Genomic DNA, 15,000 nt, shown 5'->3' on the forward strand with positions numbered 1-15,000 from the left:
TCTACCTTGCATCACTGAAGTCAATTTGAGTATTATTTTGGTATTCTTTTTATATAACTTCTATGTTTCTATATTACATATTCAACATTTTCTCTAGATATTTTTAACCATATGAAATATAGTTATAATAACTATTTTACTGTCCTTGTCTGCTAATTATAACATATGTGTCAATTCTGGATTTATTTTTACTAGTTTTTCTCCTTATTATAAGTCATATTTTCCTCCTCTGAATGCCTCATAATTTATGGATTGGATGTTGGACATTGAAAATTTTACCTTTCTTGTGCTGTATATTTTTATGTTCCTGTACATATTCTTGAACTATGTTCAGTGATACACTTCATTACTTGGAAATAGATTGATTCTTTCAGTTCTTGCTTTTAAAGATGTGTTTGGCATGATCAGACTGGTATTAATCTAATACCTATTATTTCCCACTGTTGAAATGAGTCTCATTTGAGTACTCTACTCAATGCCCCATAGATTATGAGGTTTTACAATATGAGGCTGATTAAATAGGCAATATTCATAGCCCTGTGTGAGTTAAGTTTCTTCTAGTTAGTTGAGTCATTCATTTCCTAATTTGGGGTAATTTCCTTACATACATGCTCTGATGAATGCTTGAAGGGAATCCTCTGAAGATGTCCAAGGTTTTCTCTCTGTGCATCTCTCTCCTCTCTAGAACTCTTTCCTATGAACCCTAGATACATTGTCATCCTGGACTCCCAACTTTGTCTCTTCAAGTGAGGGTGTTCTGTGGGTTCGGCTTAGGTTCTCCTTTATGCACTGCCCTAGAAACTCTCACACGGTAATTACACGGAAAATGGCAGGACTAACTTCATCTGTTTTCCTTCTTCTTCTGGGGATTATGCTCCATATTGCCTAGTATCAAATGTCTTAAAAATTACTGTTTTACATATGTTATTTGGGTTTTTAGTTGTTTCTAATGGAATGGTAAGTCTGGAGCCTGTTACTCCATCATATAGAAAAGTGGAAGGCCAATATTCCACTTTTTTCTTTTGTTTCTGTATAATTTTTAAGAATATAAATTTTTTATAGCTTGATGTGATTTAGTTGATCACCTACCTGGGTCTATTCATTTTCAGAGGAGACTCTTATACTCAGCATGAGAAAGTGAGTTGACCAAGAATCAACTCTAATAATCAACCAATTATTTTTCTGGGAAAATAGGCAGCTGTCTATGTTTGTGACTGTGTAATTCCTGCATCCTAGCTCTATCAAGTTGGAATTTTTTTTCCCCAACCCTCGTGAAGGAGGACCATAGTCCCTCTTTGAGAAGTTTCTGCTAAGTTTTCCATTGTAGTCATTGTGCTAAGATTTTTGAAATTTGCCTGTGGGGATTACAGCCTCCCCCAAACATGCTGTCAATCAGGGCCTAGTCAGCACTATCTTCTAGTTGCTGCTACAGAAAAAAAAAAGCCTGGTAATTGACTTTGGTGTTATGACACAGTGCACAGGTGGACGCTGAAGATACTTTATTGCTTTGACAGTGACCTAGAAAGTGAAAGAAGCAAGTACTTTCATTCTTAGAGAGTTTCTTTCCAAATCCTTACAAATGTAGCCTGGGAAGCTTCCTCGGCCCACTAGAGGCCTGATTGCTGTCTGAAATGCCACGTCCTGTAAGAGACATGGTTCATATCTACCACGTAGAGGCCTTTTACTATCCACAACAACATTATATGTGTGGGAAGCCCTCTCTAGGAAATTAAAAGTGCCTAGATTAAAGAAGAGAGCTCTACAGGTTTCTATTGTCCTTTTCCCTCATTCTATACCAAGTTAGAAAACCTCAAATTGCCAGGCAATTAGTTTCTCTTTTCCTTTTCCCAGTATGGTATGGGTATCTTTCAACAGCTGCCTACAGATGCTGATAACAATAGCTTTCCATAAAGCACACCTCCACAGACAGCCCCCACAGACAGCATGCATATCTCAATAGCAGTTGCAGAGCTTAGCAGCTGTCTTAACTGATGAATTGGGAGAAGATGCCCAACATTGAACACATCAAGGTCCTAGGAAAAACAAATGGGAGATTCTCAGCACAAGATCTGGCCTTTCAGGATTGAGAGAAGACACATAATTCTAAGACTTCCATCCAAGAGGAAACAAGAGGAGTGGAGCAAGCACTTCTGTAGAAAAGGTCTGAGAGACCTCAGAATCTCTAACCAGGATTATTGGTGAAGGTCTTTCTTTACTGAAGCCAATCAGAAAAGACTGGAGTAGGTGACTGTTTCTTTAAATGTGAAGACAATAATGCAAGGTTTCAAGAAACATGAAGAATCCAGGAAGCATGACTACATAAATGGAACAAAACAAAGCTCCAATGGCTGACCTTATAGAAATAGAGGTCTATGAATTGCCTCACTAAGAGTTTAAAATAATCATCTGAAAGAAGATCAGTGAGCTACAAAAGAATGCAGATGTACAACTAAATGAAATCATAAAAAGAGTCAATGAAAAAATGAAAAGTTCAACAAAGAGATGAAACCATTAAAAACAACCAAACAGAAATTCTGGAGCTGAAGAATAAAATGTCTAAACTGAAAAATTTAATGGAGAGCTTCAACAGTAGACTTGCTGAAGCACAAGAAATAATGGGAGAATGCTAAAACAGATCATTTGAAACTACACAGTCAGAGGAACAAAAACAAAAAAGAATTAAAAAGAGTGAATAAAGCCTACACAATTTATGGGACATCATCTAGCGAACCAATATAAGTATTAAGCCAGTTCAAAAAGAGTAGAAAAAGAAAAAGGGTAAGAAAACTTATTTTAAAAAATAATGACATAAAATTTCCTAAATCTGGAAATAAATATGAACATCCAGATTGATAAGGCCCACAGAACATCAAATAGATTAAACACAAAGAAGTCTTCATTGAGACACATTATGATCCAATTGTCAAAGTCAAAGACAAAGAGAGAATGTTGAATGCAGCAAGAGAAAAGCAACTTATCACATACAAGGTAGCCCAATAAAATTATCAGTGTATTTCTCAGAAGAAAATCTTGTAGGCCAGAAAAGGGTAGGATGATATAGTCAAAGTAATGTACTAAATAAAAAAAAAAAGTCCACCAAGAACATTATACCTGGCAAATCTGTCTTTCAGAAATGAAGGTAAGATAAAGACTTTCCCAGACAAACAAAAGCTGACAGAGTTCATTACCATTAAACCTACGTTACGAGAAATTCTAAAGGGAGTTCTTCAAGTTGAAATGAAAGGATGCTAATTAGCAGCATGAATACATATGAAAGTATTAATATAAAACTCACTGGTAAAGGTAAGTATATAGTCAAAATCAGAATGATCTAATACTATCATGGTGTTGCATAAATCACTTTTAACTCTAGTATAAAAGTATTAAAAATAACTATAACTTCAATAATTTTTAATGGATACGCATTATAAAAAGAAGTAAATTTTAACATCAGTTACATAAAGCATGGGTAAGGGAGAAGTAAAATGTGGAGTTTTTATATATGATTGAAAATAAGTTGCTATCAGCTTAATGTAGACTGTTATAACTCTAAGACTTTTTAGTGTAAGGTTTAGGATAATACCTCCAAAAATCTATAATAGATATATAAAAGAAGAAAGGAATCAAAGTATACTACTACAAAAAAATCATCTAAGTATAAAGGAAGACAGCAAAAGAGAAAGAAAGGAACAAGATAACTAAAAAACAGTCAGAAAACAATTTTAAAAATAGCAATAGTAAGTCCTTACCTATCAATAATTCCTTTAAATGTAAATAAATTCAATTCTCCAATCAAAAGACATGGTGAGCCCACTGGGAGGGCTTAGGAGGGCTCCCCAGGAGCACAAAACCTAAATCACTGTCTTCCCCAGGAGACAAAAAGCAGAGCTTTCAGAACCCACTGGAAAGGCGTGTACTGCAGGAACACACCTCCCAAGGACCAAGCTGGAGTCCTCCAGGCTGCAGCCCAACCAGCTCAAGAAAAAATTGATAAGATACTCTTAAGAGAATGGAAAAGATAAGCTATAGACAGGGAGGAAATATTTGCAAATCACATGTCCGATATATCCAGAATGTATAAACTTTTCTCAAAATTCAACAATAAGAATATAAATAGCCCAATTAAATAAATAGGCAAAAGACTTATTAATAAGTGGATATTTCCCCAGAGAAGATATACGTATGACACATCATCACAAAGATATTCAACATCACTAGCTATTAGACAAATGCAGATTAAAACAATAATGAGATACTACCAAATACCTTTTAAAATGCTTAAAATACTTCTAGGAATTTGTGTATAAGCTTTTGTATGTATATATACTTTCATTCTTTCGGGATAAATAAGGATAGAATGGCTGGATCACATGGTAAGTACATGTTTAACTTTTAGATACACTGCCAAACTGTTTTCCAAAGTGGTTGTACCATTTTAGATTGTCATAAGCAGTATTGAGAATTCTAGATCTTCCATATCAACATTTGGTATGGCCAGTTGTTTCCATTTTAGTCATCCTAACAGATGCACAGTGGTATCTCATTGCCAATGGTGATAAGGGGCAACTAGATCTCTTACACATTGTTGAATGTGAAATGATACAGCCACTCTGGGAAAGAATTTGGCAGTTTCTTTCAGTTTATTTTGAACATACACTCACCATAAAACCAAGCCTTCCTAGTTATTTTCCAAAAGGAAATGAAAACTTACTTTCCCCCAAAACTCTGTGCCTGAAAGCATTCATAATCACCAGTAACTGGAAACAATTCAAATACTCCTCAATAGGTAATGGATAAACAAACTGTGGTACATCCATAAAATACAGTACGGCTCAGCAATAAAAAGGAGCAAACCTATGGATAGACAACAACTTGGATGAATCTCAAAGACATTATGCTGAGTGAGAGAAGCCAGTCTCAAAATGTTACATGCAATGTAATTTTGAGATTACATGCAATGTCAATTTATATGACACTTTTAACAGAATGAAGGTTAGCATGGGGTGTTATATGACTTCAAAGGGAGTCATTTGGGTTGATGGAAATGTTCTATATCTTGATTGTGGTAGTATTAATAGTTACATAAAATTATACATTTAGTAACAATCATATAGAACTATACACCAAATAAAAGTCAATTTTATCAAAGTCAATACACCGAAAAAGTCCATTTTACTTGATGTTGCCTTTTAAAAATAGAATAATATATTTTAAAATAGAAATAAACCTCAATATTAAGAAAAAAATTGATAAAAAATGGGCAAAAGATATATGGTTGGCAAATAAGCACATTAAAAAGATACTCAACATCATAAGTCATTGGGGATATGTAAATTAATATTATACACACAACAAGATGGATAAGTTTCAAAATCATTATGATGAGTGAAAGAATTCTTATGAAAAGAATACATTCTATATGATTGTCATTTCTATAAAATTCTAGAAAATGCAAAACAATCTATAGAAACAGAAATCAGAGCAGTAGTTTTCCAGGGGAATAAGGTGGGGGTGGGAAGGAATGAGGCAGAAAGGCAGAGACATGGGGAGAGGAATTTAAAAGGATCATAAGAAAACATTTGGAAGTAATGGATATGTTTATTTCTTGATTTGGGTGACAGCTTTATGGATGTATACCAGTTAGAATGTATCAAATTTTACACCTTAAAAATGTACAATTTAGTATATATCTACTTTACCTAAGGAAATCTTGTTTAGAAATAAAAAACAATAATAAATTAAAATAAATTTCCAAATGCGGAGTGTGAGAAATAAACAGAAAGAATATTGAAGAAGGTATTTATTTATTTTTCACCTGTTCAAAAAAAGTGAGAAAAGTAATGGTAAACACTTGCCCCTCTCAAACACAAGCCCGATTTCTTCTTAACCTCCTGTTCCTCACTCACACTCATATCTAATTCTTCCATTCTTAATGTGATACAAAGATAGCCAACTAGGAAAAGAAGGAACGGGTATCAAGTTTGGTCAGGGTTTGCCTTCCTGACCTCCTTAGAGATACCAAGCCCCGGGCTGCAAGGAAAAACATAGCTCATTCCTTTTCTCCAAATCTCCTTAACAAAAGTGGATTCAGTTGATTTGGGGAGCATGTTTAGTATAGATAATTCATCAGGACCATTGTTAGGATTGTCAGCAACATGGGAAAGCTGTTTCTGAAACTCTTGCAAAGCACAGTTCTATCCAAGTGAGAGTTGAAAAGCATCTCCACTTTTCTAAGAAAAATCCCATAGACCCAATAGAGTCAGTGTCATCTGAATATTCCACATGCAATTTCACTTTTTTGCTCATGTCTATTTAAGCAATTTCTGAAAGCTGTAATTACATAAACAGAGAGCCTCCCACACTCTGACAAGTGGAAAAATACACATTAACTCCAGACAAAATGTGGGTGGCGTATATTTTTTTCCTTTAAGTGAGCTTTATACTGTCAGAAACTATGAAACACTACTGCAAACAGCAATAACTCACTAAACGTCTCTCGTATTAGAAACTGTCATATAGTTTCCTAGGATGTTATTTTACTTTATTATTTCTCCTGGGTAATGTGAGAGGTGAAACAGCAAAGCTCTTAAATCCAACTCTTCCTTCTCTGTCAGATTGTATCTATCCATCCCTTCCCCAAACACTCTGTAAGACTTGGCTAATTAGGGAAACAGTTGCTGTGTTTCAATTGTGAGATATATTGGTATGGGTTCCTTCTGACATTGTGATCTCTCGTCATTTGAATTACACGTGTTGGGGAGGAGGCCAGTAATGGAAAAGAAACATAAAGCATAGAGATTTCCTTTGGTTTACAAACTAGGCACATCTAGTGGAGTATTTCATGTTAATATCAACATTAAATACAAGACCACAAACCAAAATCACATGTAGGAATTAGCATTGTTTTAACCACTCACCTTGGAATAATGTTGCCTTTTAAATAGTTCATGCATATAATCATTCAATAATAATAGTAATGTTTGTTGAATATTTTCCATGTAGAAACTGGCATAAAGAAATTATCATCTTGGAAAACTAGGAATAATGAGTAGAACAGGGATTAGAACCCAGTTAGCCTGGCTTCAGAGTCCCGCTTTGAACCATTATGCTATGCTGTATCTCAAAACTGTGACTACTATTTATTGAAAGCATGCTGTTGGCCAAAACATTATTCTAAGCCCCTTACGTTTATTATCTTAGGTAAGCCTCACACAACAGCCCTCTTATCTGTGCATTCTTATTTTCCCAGTTTTTCAGATGATGAGATTGAGACACAGGAAGTTTAAGTAACTTGTCCAAGGTTCATAGCAACTGCAAGAGTATGGATTTGAACAATGACCATCTGACTTCAGAGACTATCCTCCTCATCATACATCAAGGAAAATGCAATAAGCATATACTCTGGGCAAATCACCATGTCTACCACCGGGGTTCCGTAGGCAAAGCCTACTGAAGAGGAGCCTCCAGTCTAGTTAAGGGGTCAGGCAAGTAAGCATGCTCTTCTCCATTGCTTCCCTTCCTTTCTTTCCCTTATGTTTTCTTCTGTCAAGATGTCATTCTATGAAGAGAAAAATAGTGGAATGAATAATAATTAATCTATTTCTCACTTCAAAATGTTAGAAGTAGGGGAAGGAAGTGGGAAAGTATAAAATGTTTATGTCTATCTGTAGAGAAATTGGGATTAAATGTGTCAAGGCTTGCCAGAGATTTACAGTTGCTACCTCACCTGATCCTCTGTCAAATCTGTATCCACAGACTTCCATGGACCACTGGGTGACAAGAACCCCCACCACATAGGATATAATTTAGTTGGAAGAAAGGTTCAAGTTATCTCAGGCAGGGGAAATGTTTTCTGTGGAACCCAAGGACATGTGAACAAGACAAATGGATTCTGCTGAGTGGATCATTCTCATGAGGAAGAAGTGGGACATCTGGTTAGCAGGACTGTAGAGTAGCAAGAAATAAACCTTTAAGTTACGGAAAGTTTGGAGATTGTTGTTATAACAACTAACATTACTTACTCCAATTAAAACAAGAATTCTTACCAGGAATAGGGTTTTGCTGTAGCAACAAATATAAAATGTGTGGCATTGGCTTCAAAGTCAGGTAGTGGGAGTCAAGAACATAGACACAGTGAGCTTAGCAGTTGAAACCCACATTATACTATGGAATATATTTGGCAAGACTGACAATTGGGAGGCAGAATAAGTGCCTCTGAGTTTATAGCTTTTAGGGAAGTTGTTGAAAAATGCCAGAATGTTATAGGGTACTATATGCTGTTTTGAGCAAGGTATTATAAAAAAGAGATGAGTTCAGGCAAAGAGCAGCTTATTTTGGGGTAGAGATGAAAGAAAACAGTGAAGAGATTTACCTAGTTGAAAATGATGTTTATTTCTGGACCCCCCAATAGTAAGGCAGGTAAGTTTGAACAAAGCTTTGAGCGTTAAAGGCCCAGTAAGACTTTTTAGTTGAACAAATTATCTCAGCCTTGCAGCAAAGGGTAACCATGCAATGCCCATTTCCAAACAATTAAGTTAGAGAGAGAAAGAAGGCATATAGATGAAGAATCAAAGAAATAAAGCAATAATCTTTTAAAAAGAAGCTTGGGTGTAGTTGCATGCAGAACTGAATGAAATAAAACACATTAAAAAAGAAAACCTAGTAAGTATTTGCGGAACTTGTATTGAAGAAGAAGAAGAAAGAAGAAAGGAGAAGAAGGAGGAGGAGGAGGAGAAGGAGGAAGAGGAGGAGGAGGAGTAGAAAAAGAAAGGGAGCAGGAGGAGGAGAAAGAGGAAGAGGAAGAAGAAGAATCAATTGTTTGAGCTTTAAAGAAGCCCACACTTGGAGAATCAGGCAGCAGGGCATACTATCTAATGCCCTAAGGGAGTGTGATGTTTAACACCATTTTCACATGTGGTCAAGGAGAATATGAAAGACACTCCCAAAGATCAAGGGCACCAAGGACCAAGGAGCACAATAAACAAGGGGACAGAATCCTCCACAAAATATAACCAGAGACTATGAAGGGATTTCCCTACTAACAGGGCAAAGGTACCACACAGTGCCTGCCCAGCTGGAGTTTATTATTAAAATAATGACAGTCAGAATTCAAGAGTTTCTCATCGTTGGCTTTTCTACATGGGGGCATTCATTGCATTGTCCTCTGTCTGCCCCCTACTGTATGCTCGATCGCAGAGGTGGCTGTGGGAGGCAGCACAGGTAGTTTGTCTTCAGATCCGAAGCCAGCACTACGTGAAAAGCTATAGCTGCACCTGAGTGGGAGGACCAGCTATATCTCACCCAGAGCTTCTAGGTCTCAAACTTGGTGTATTTATTTGATGAAGTTTTGGGTTGTCTCCTTGGGAGAGAGGATAAGTACATTCGAAGAGGGGGACCAGAACTGGCAGGACAGTTCTTCACCAAATGCGTTTACTCTCCCCCCTCTGCACTCAGCTAGGCTAGAATCTCCATCCTCGCTTCCAGATGACATGGTCAGATGGCTAGTTCTCAATAAGGAAACATGAGTGGAACAGTGCTTGTCATTTGGGGGATAAAGGGAAAAGAAGTGAGTGCATTTTATTCACCCTCTTTGTTTCTCATGAACAAGCTAAATGTAGACGTGCAGGAGGTCCTGCAAGAACACAGAGTTGCGAGATGAAGAGATCCTCTGTTCTAGAAAGATCGTGTGGAAGACCAGTGACCAACTAGGAACATCCACATGGGACTGTTTATGTGCAAAAAAATAAACATTTATCAAGTCACTGATTTTGTCAGATTTGTTTGTTACAGAGGAAACATTATCTTAAGTAATGCAATACACAAAGTTTTCAGGATTCTGATTTGATCTACATTGCACTATCCCTTCTTTGAAGTTTATATGGCACTTAGCCTGTGCTGGGAACTGTTCTAAATATTTTACATATATTACACACACACACATGCATATATAAAAAATACATATATGGTCCATTAAGTATTAGAGCAAATAAAGGCTGTACCTCAGAGTTTAATATTTAATTGCACCCTAGGAAACACAAAAATTAATCTTTTAACTGTCTAAAAGTCAGTTTGGCTAAAAAAAAAAATCACAGAGTGATCATTAGGGGATTTCATTTTTCCCTGTATGAACTGCTTGAGGAGTATCCCCAATTCCAGCTTTATTACAGCATTGCCTAATTCATCTCTTTGTGGGTCATTTCATTTTGGGGACACAATTTCTAGCCACAGAAAATTGAATCCTATTTAACAAATAAGTTACAAGATAAACTTCTGTGGACTCCATTTTACTTGTGTTATAAAAAGGATGTCCTCATGTACTATAGAATAATCATTAAATAAGCACTTACTGTGCATTTATTGTTGCTCAGCTCTGTGCTTGATATAAAGATGCTGGGGACACAACCACTGTTCGTAAGGAGCTTAGAGTTTAGTGAACATGCAAGCTTGTTAAAAACTGTTACAACACAACCTGATGAATGCTCTCATAGCAACATACATAGAGTGTGATATGAGCACTGGAGTCACAAGTATAATTCTGCAAAAGAGCATTTGGAAGGCAAAAGAGATTTTGAAGCAGAGGCATGAAAAATACACACACACATGCATACACTCATTATATGAAAGAAAATGTCGGTGGCCCCTTAAGCCAATTATTCGCAATTATTCATCACAGTATTAGTCAAATCTGGTCACTAAAGAGCACCAGCTATCTTAAGGCAAGATATCAAGAGCTGGGTCTACTATAGTATTTACCATTATTTGGATATCTTTCTTTGATTTCTGTCATTCATTAATATTTTCCGATTTAATACTATAGCAATTACCGCTATTTTTAGTACTCCTGCCTTCAAAACTTCTGTGTCCCGAAATTCCCACTGTTTTTTTTTTTTTTTTTTTGTCCTGCCACAGTTTTCCCAGTTGAAAACTTAAATACGTATCTGAATCCTCTTTCCGTATCACTCCCACATGCAGACATGGCTTTGTCTCTCGTTCAGGCCTAGGTGCCTGAGACTGCCTCCCAGGCAGCCCCTCTGCCATTCACTGATCCAGTCCATTTGTGCTGCAGTTCCCAACCCCTGGGCTGGGGACAGGTACCTGTCCATGGCCTGTTAGGAAATGGGCCACACAGCAGGAGGTGAGCAAGCAGCAGGTGAAGCTGCATCTGTATTTACAACTGCTCCCCATCACTCACATCACCACCTGAGCTCCACCTCCTCTCAGACCAGCTATGGCATTAGATTCCCATAGGAGCGCAAACAGTACTGTAAACTGCTTATGCGAGGGATCTAGGTTGTGCGCTCCTTAGGAGAATCTAATGCCTGATGATCTGAGGTGGAGCTGAGGCGGTGATGCTAGCGCTGGAGAGTTGCTGCAAATAGAGATTATCATCAGCAGAGGTTTGACTGCACAATAAATGTAATGAGCTTGAATCATCCCAAAACCATCCCCCCTGCACCCCCATCATAGCATTCATTTTGATAATCTCTACCAGATGCATAACCCGATAATGCTATTTTACATTCCTATGTCATACTCTTCTTCCTAATCTTCCCGTAGCCCTGCATCACTAAAATCCCAACTTTGTTACTTAGTAACGAGCTAATTAATCTTGTTGAGATTTGGTTACCTGATTCATAAAATGGGGATGATAATTATATCTAACTCATACATTTATCATGAGGTTCAAATGCTTTGAAACATGGAGAGTATTTAAAACCATTTCCAGCACACAGTTTGCGTTCAAGGGACTTTAGCTGTTGTAGCAATTACTTAGAGTAACCCGACGCAGAAGGCAGTCTGAAATCTGACTCAAATTTTACTTTACTTTCATCTCACAAGAAACACCTGTTCATGACAAACAGCAGTTTTTTTCACTATTTTATGAAGACATCTTGCAAATTCCTAACTTTGAACTTGTGATTTGATAATGCTCTGCCCTAAACATCCCTTCTTTCTGTTTATTCAAATCCTGTTCATTCTATATGAACTAATTTGAATGCCATTCACCACAAATCTTCTCTTGCCATAGCTGGTGGCAATTCTTTCCCCACTCTCAACAGATAAGATGATATTTATTTGGAGATTATTATGTATTATGGGGTATGAAATGAAGAGGCTGTAGTTCAGATTGGAATAGAAGAGAAGGTTCCCATCCCCCTCCTCTGCCCCAATACACCTAGCATACTTCCCCAGAGTAGGAAGTGAGCCATAAGTGTTTGCGGATGAGTGCTCATAATGTAACTAAGGATATTCTTACAAAGTGCAGGTGTAGAAGCCATAAAGCAAAGAGAAAAAAGAATGGAGGCATGATGGAATTCTTCCTGGAGCTGCATAAGGGACAAAGAATAGCGTCTAGAAACAAATATTGCTATGATTACTATATTCCCAAATGGTATTACATAGAACAAGTTAAACACTCTAATATAATATCTCCTTGTCTGTCTTCTAAGAGTTGGCTTTTTTTTTTTTGCATTTTGTAATTGGAGATGCTTCTCATTTTTGTGCATCGAATCAAAATTGATATGCACTAATCTAAACAAGCCAAAAATATCAAAACCATGCAAATTTTACATACATGTTTATGCAGAATATCACTTCAAAAGTATCTGATATGTATGACTGTTTCATGGTTTTGGGGAATCTTTCTAAGGCCTCCGTGAACCACTGTGCAGGCTGTGTATCACCCAACTCCAGGAATGCTATTCACATAGACTTCAGAGTAGATTCTCCCTGACCCTGTCTTCCTGAAGTTGTGCAGTACAGTAGCCTCTGTCTATATAGGTGGGTTGGAAATTAACCTGCCTACATATATTTTTTTTTAAATTTTCAGAGTATAATAATGTACCCTTAAAAAAGGAAAAAGAAGTCGAGTGAGTGTGAGCAGTGGATGAGACCACAGGCTATGGAGCTAGCCCAATCTAGGTAAAATCATTGCATTGCTCTTTATAAAATGGCAAGTTACATTATATAACCTTTCCGAGCCTTTGTTTTCTCATCAGTAGAATGGAGATAATAATGCTACTTCACATGGTTTTTGAAATGATTAAATGAAATGAAGTCAAGCAAAACGCTCAGCTCATAGTAGGAACTCAATGTTTACTCATTCGTATTTCCATTTCAGAATTATGATTGTGCACGGGAAAGAGGGTTTTTTCTACATAATGAATTCTAGGGAGTAATACCTTGGCCTGACTTCTAACATCCATTCTGGAAAATTATGCTGGCCATATTCCTTTAGTGCAGTGGCTTTCGAATGTTTTCTTTAGCAGCAGCAGATTCTCTGGTTTCCAATTAAAATCTTAAATAGACCCTAGTGTAAAAGGTAGCTTCTTTGGGAAAGACACTGGATTAGGAGGCCTGGCTCCACCCAGCCTTGCATTGCCTGAACTTGGGAAAGTTGCTTAACCCCTTTCAGTCACTTTTCTCTGCTGCAAATTTTAGATAATGAAAAATGCTTCCCTGCTTAGTTCTCCAGGTTGTTGTGACACTCAGATGAGTACATGTGTACGAATGCCGTTTGAAATAGTAATGTGATATACAAATATACACTAGCTTTCTTATCACAACACAAGCTTCTGCATTTTGGCTCACCTATTTGATTTTTTTCCCAACAGATTTACCTTCCTAATTACAGGCAGTTCCTTGCTAACAAACAGGTTGTATTTCAAAATTTAATTTGCTAATCAGTTGTTAGGAACTCAGCACACATTTTCCCTTAGAGATGATGTTATAAATGCAATAGTTCATTCCTGAAGCAATCTTCATATGACTCTTTAGCCCAAAATGTAACTCAAATAGTGGACATTTGCTATAAAAACAGTTGGAAATATTATTGCAATATACATGATTCAAAAGGTAAAATAATAAAAATAAATGAGTCTATCTTTAATGCTTGCATTTAATGACCAGCAAATCTACTTAGGAAAAGGAAGGTAGAAGTTAAAACTCGTGGAGATCCTAAAGAAAAATTCTGAGTCCTGCAAGAGTTTTAGAAATCGATATGACTTGGTTGTTATTGTGATTGACAAATTTCAAAACCTAGATCTTTCCACTTCTTTTCTTAATGTTTATACTTAGTCATTACTATTGGGGCAAGTTAGTGGGGACAGGGAGAGTATGACAAAGGGAACAAAGGCAGGGAATGAAAGATCATGGAAAGAGCAGAGAAGAGAAAAACAAAGGTAGGAAAGAGGCAGAATGACAAGTATGACAAGAAAAAACCTTAGGGAAAAAAAGAGGAAGGCTGAATGATATGAACTCGATTGAGAAAAAAAGAAAAGAAAGAAAAAAGCAGAAGGGAAAGAAGGTATATATTAATATCGTCACCAAGTTAAAGATTAAGAAAAAAATTTTTTTGAAGTTTAATATAGTTGATTTGTACAAAAAACCTGCAGTCCTTGTCTTATGTTAAGCAATGTGGTGAGGGTAAATGGAGTCTCCATAGGGTAGAAGAAGGGAGGAAGCAGGAACAGGTGCAATCTGGGCTTTAGTGTGAATTAGATATCGTTACTGAGTGCTAGGGATTCTGCAATTCGATCATTTAACAATATTAAAATAATGTGAGGGAGGGAATTAGTATCTGATAAATAATTAGGAGAAATTAACAAAAGACGAAAATATTTAACTGAATAGTCTCCATGATGGATAGATATATAATCATTTGACAGATGTCTTTAACTTACTATTTGAAACTGTTTTCCACTCATGCATTAAATATTTATTGTAACACCTGATGCTTGTAAAGGCCTCTAGGGCTGTGAATAAAAAGCTGGTTGCTGAAGTAGGGACACACTCTCTTTCCAACACACCTATCCTTGCCTGGAAAGGTCACCAATAACTTACTCATTGTCACATGCAATCAGCCACTATGCAGAAGCAATGTTTCCTGATAACATTACTTCCCTGTGCTCTTCATCTCTTAATTGTCCTGACCATTCCTTCCTGAGTCTTCACTCACCTTTCCAGCCATCTCTCACATCATCCTCCTCATCTCCGCTCCTC

This window comes from Propithecus coquereli, unplaced genomic scaffold (assembly GCF_000956105.1).
Source record: "Propithecus coquereli isolate 6110/MARCELLA unplaced genomic scaffold, Pcoq_1.0 Scaffold157, whole genome shotgun sequence".
NCBI lineage: Eukaryota > Metazoa > Chordata > Mammalia > Primates > Indriidae > Propithecus > Propithecus coquereli.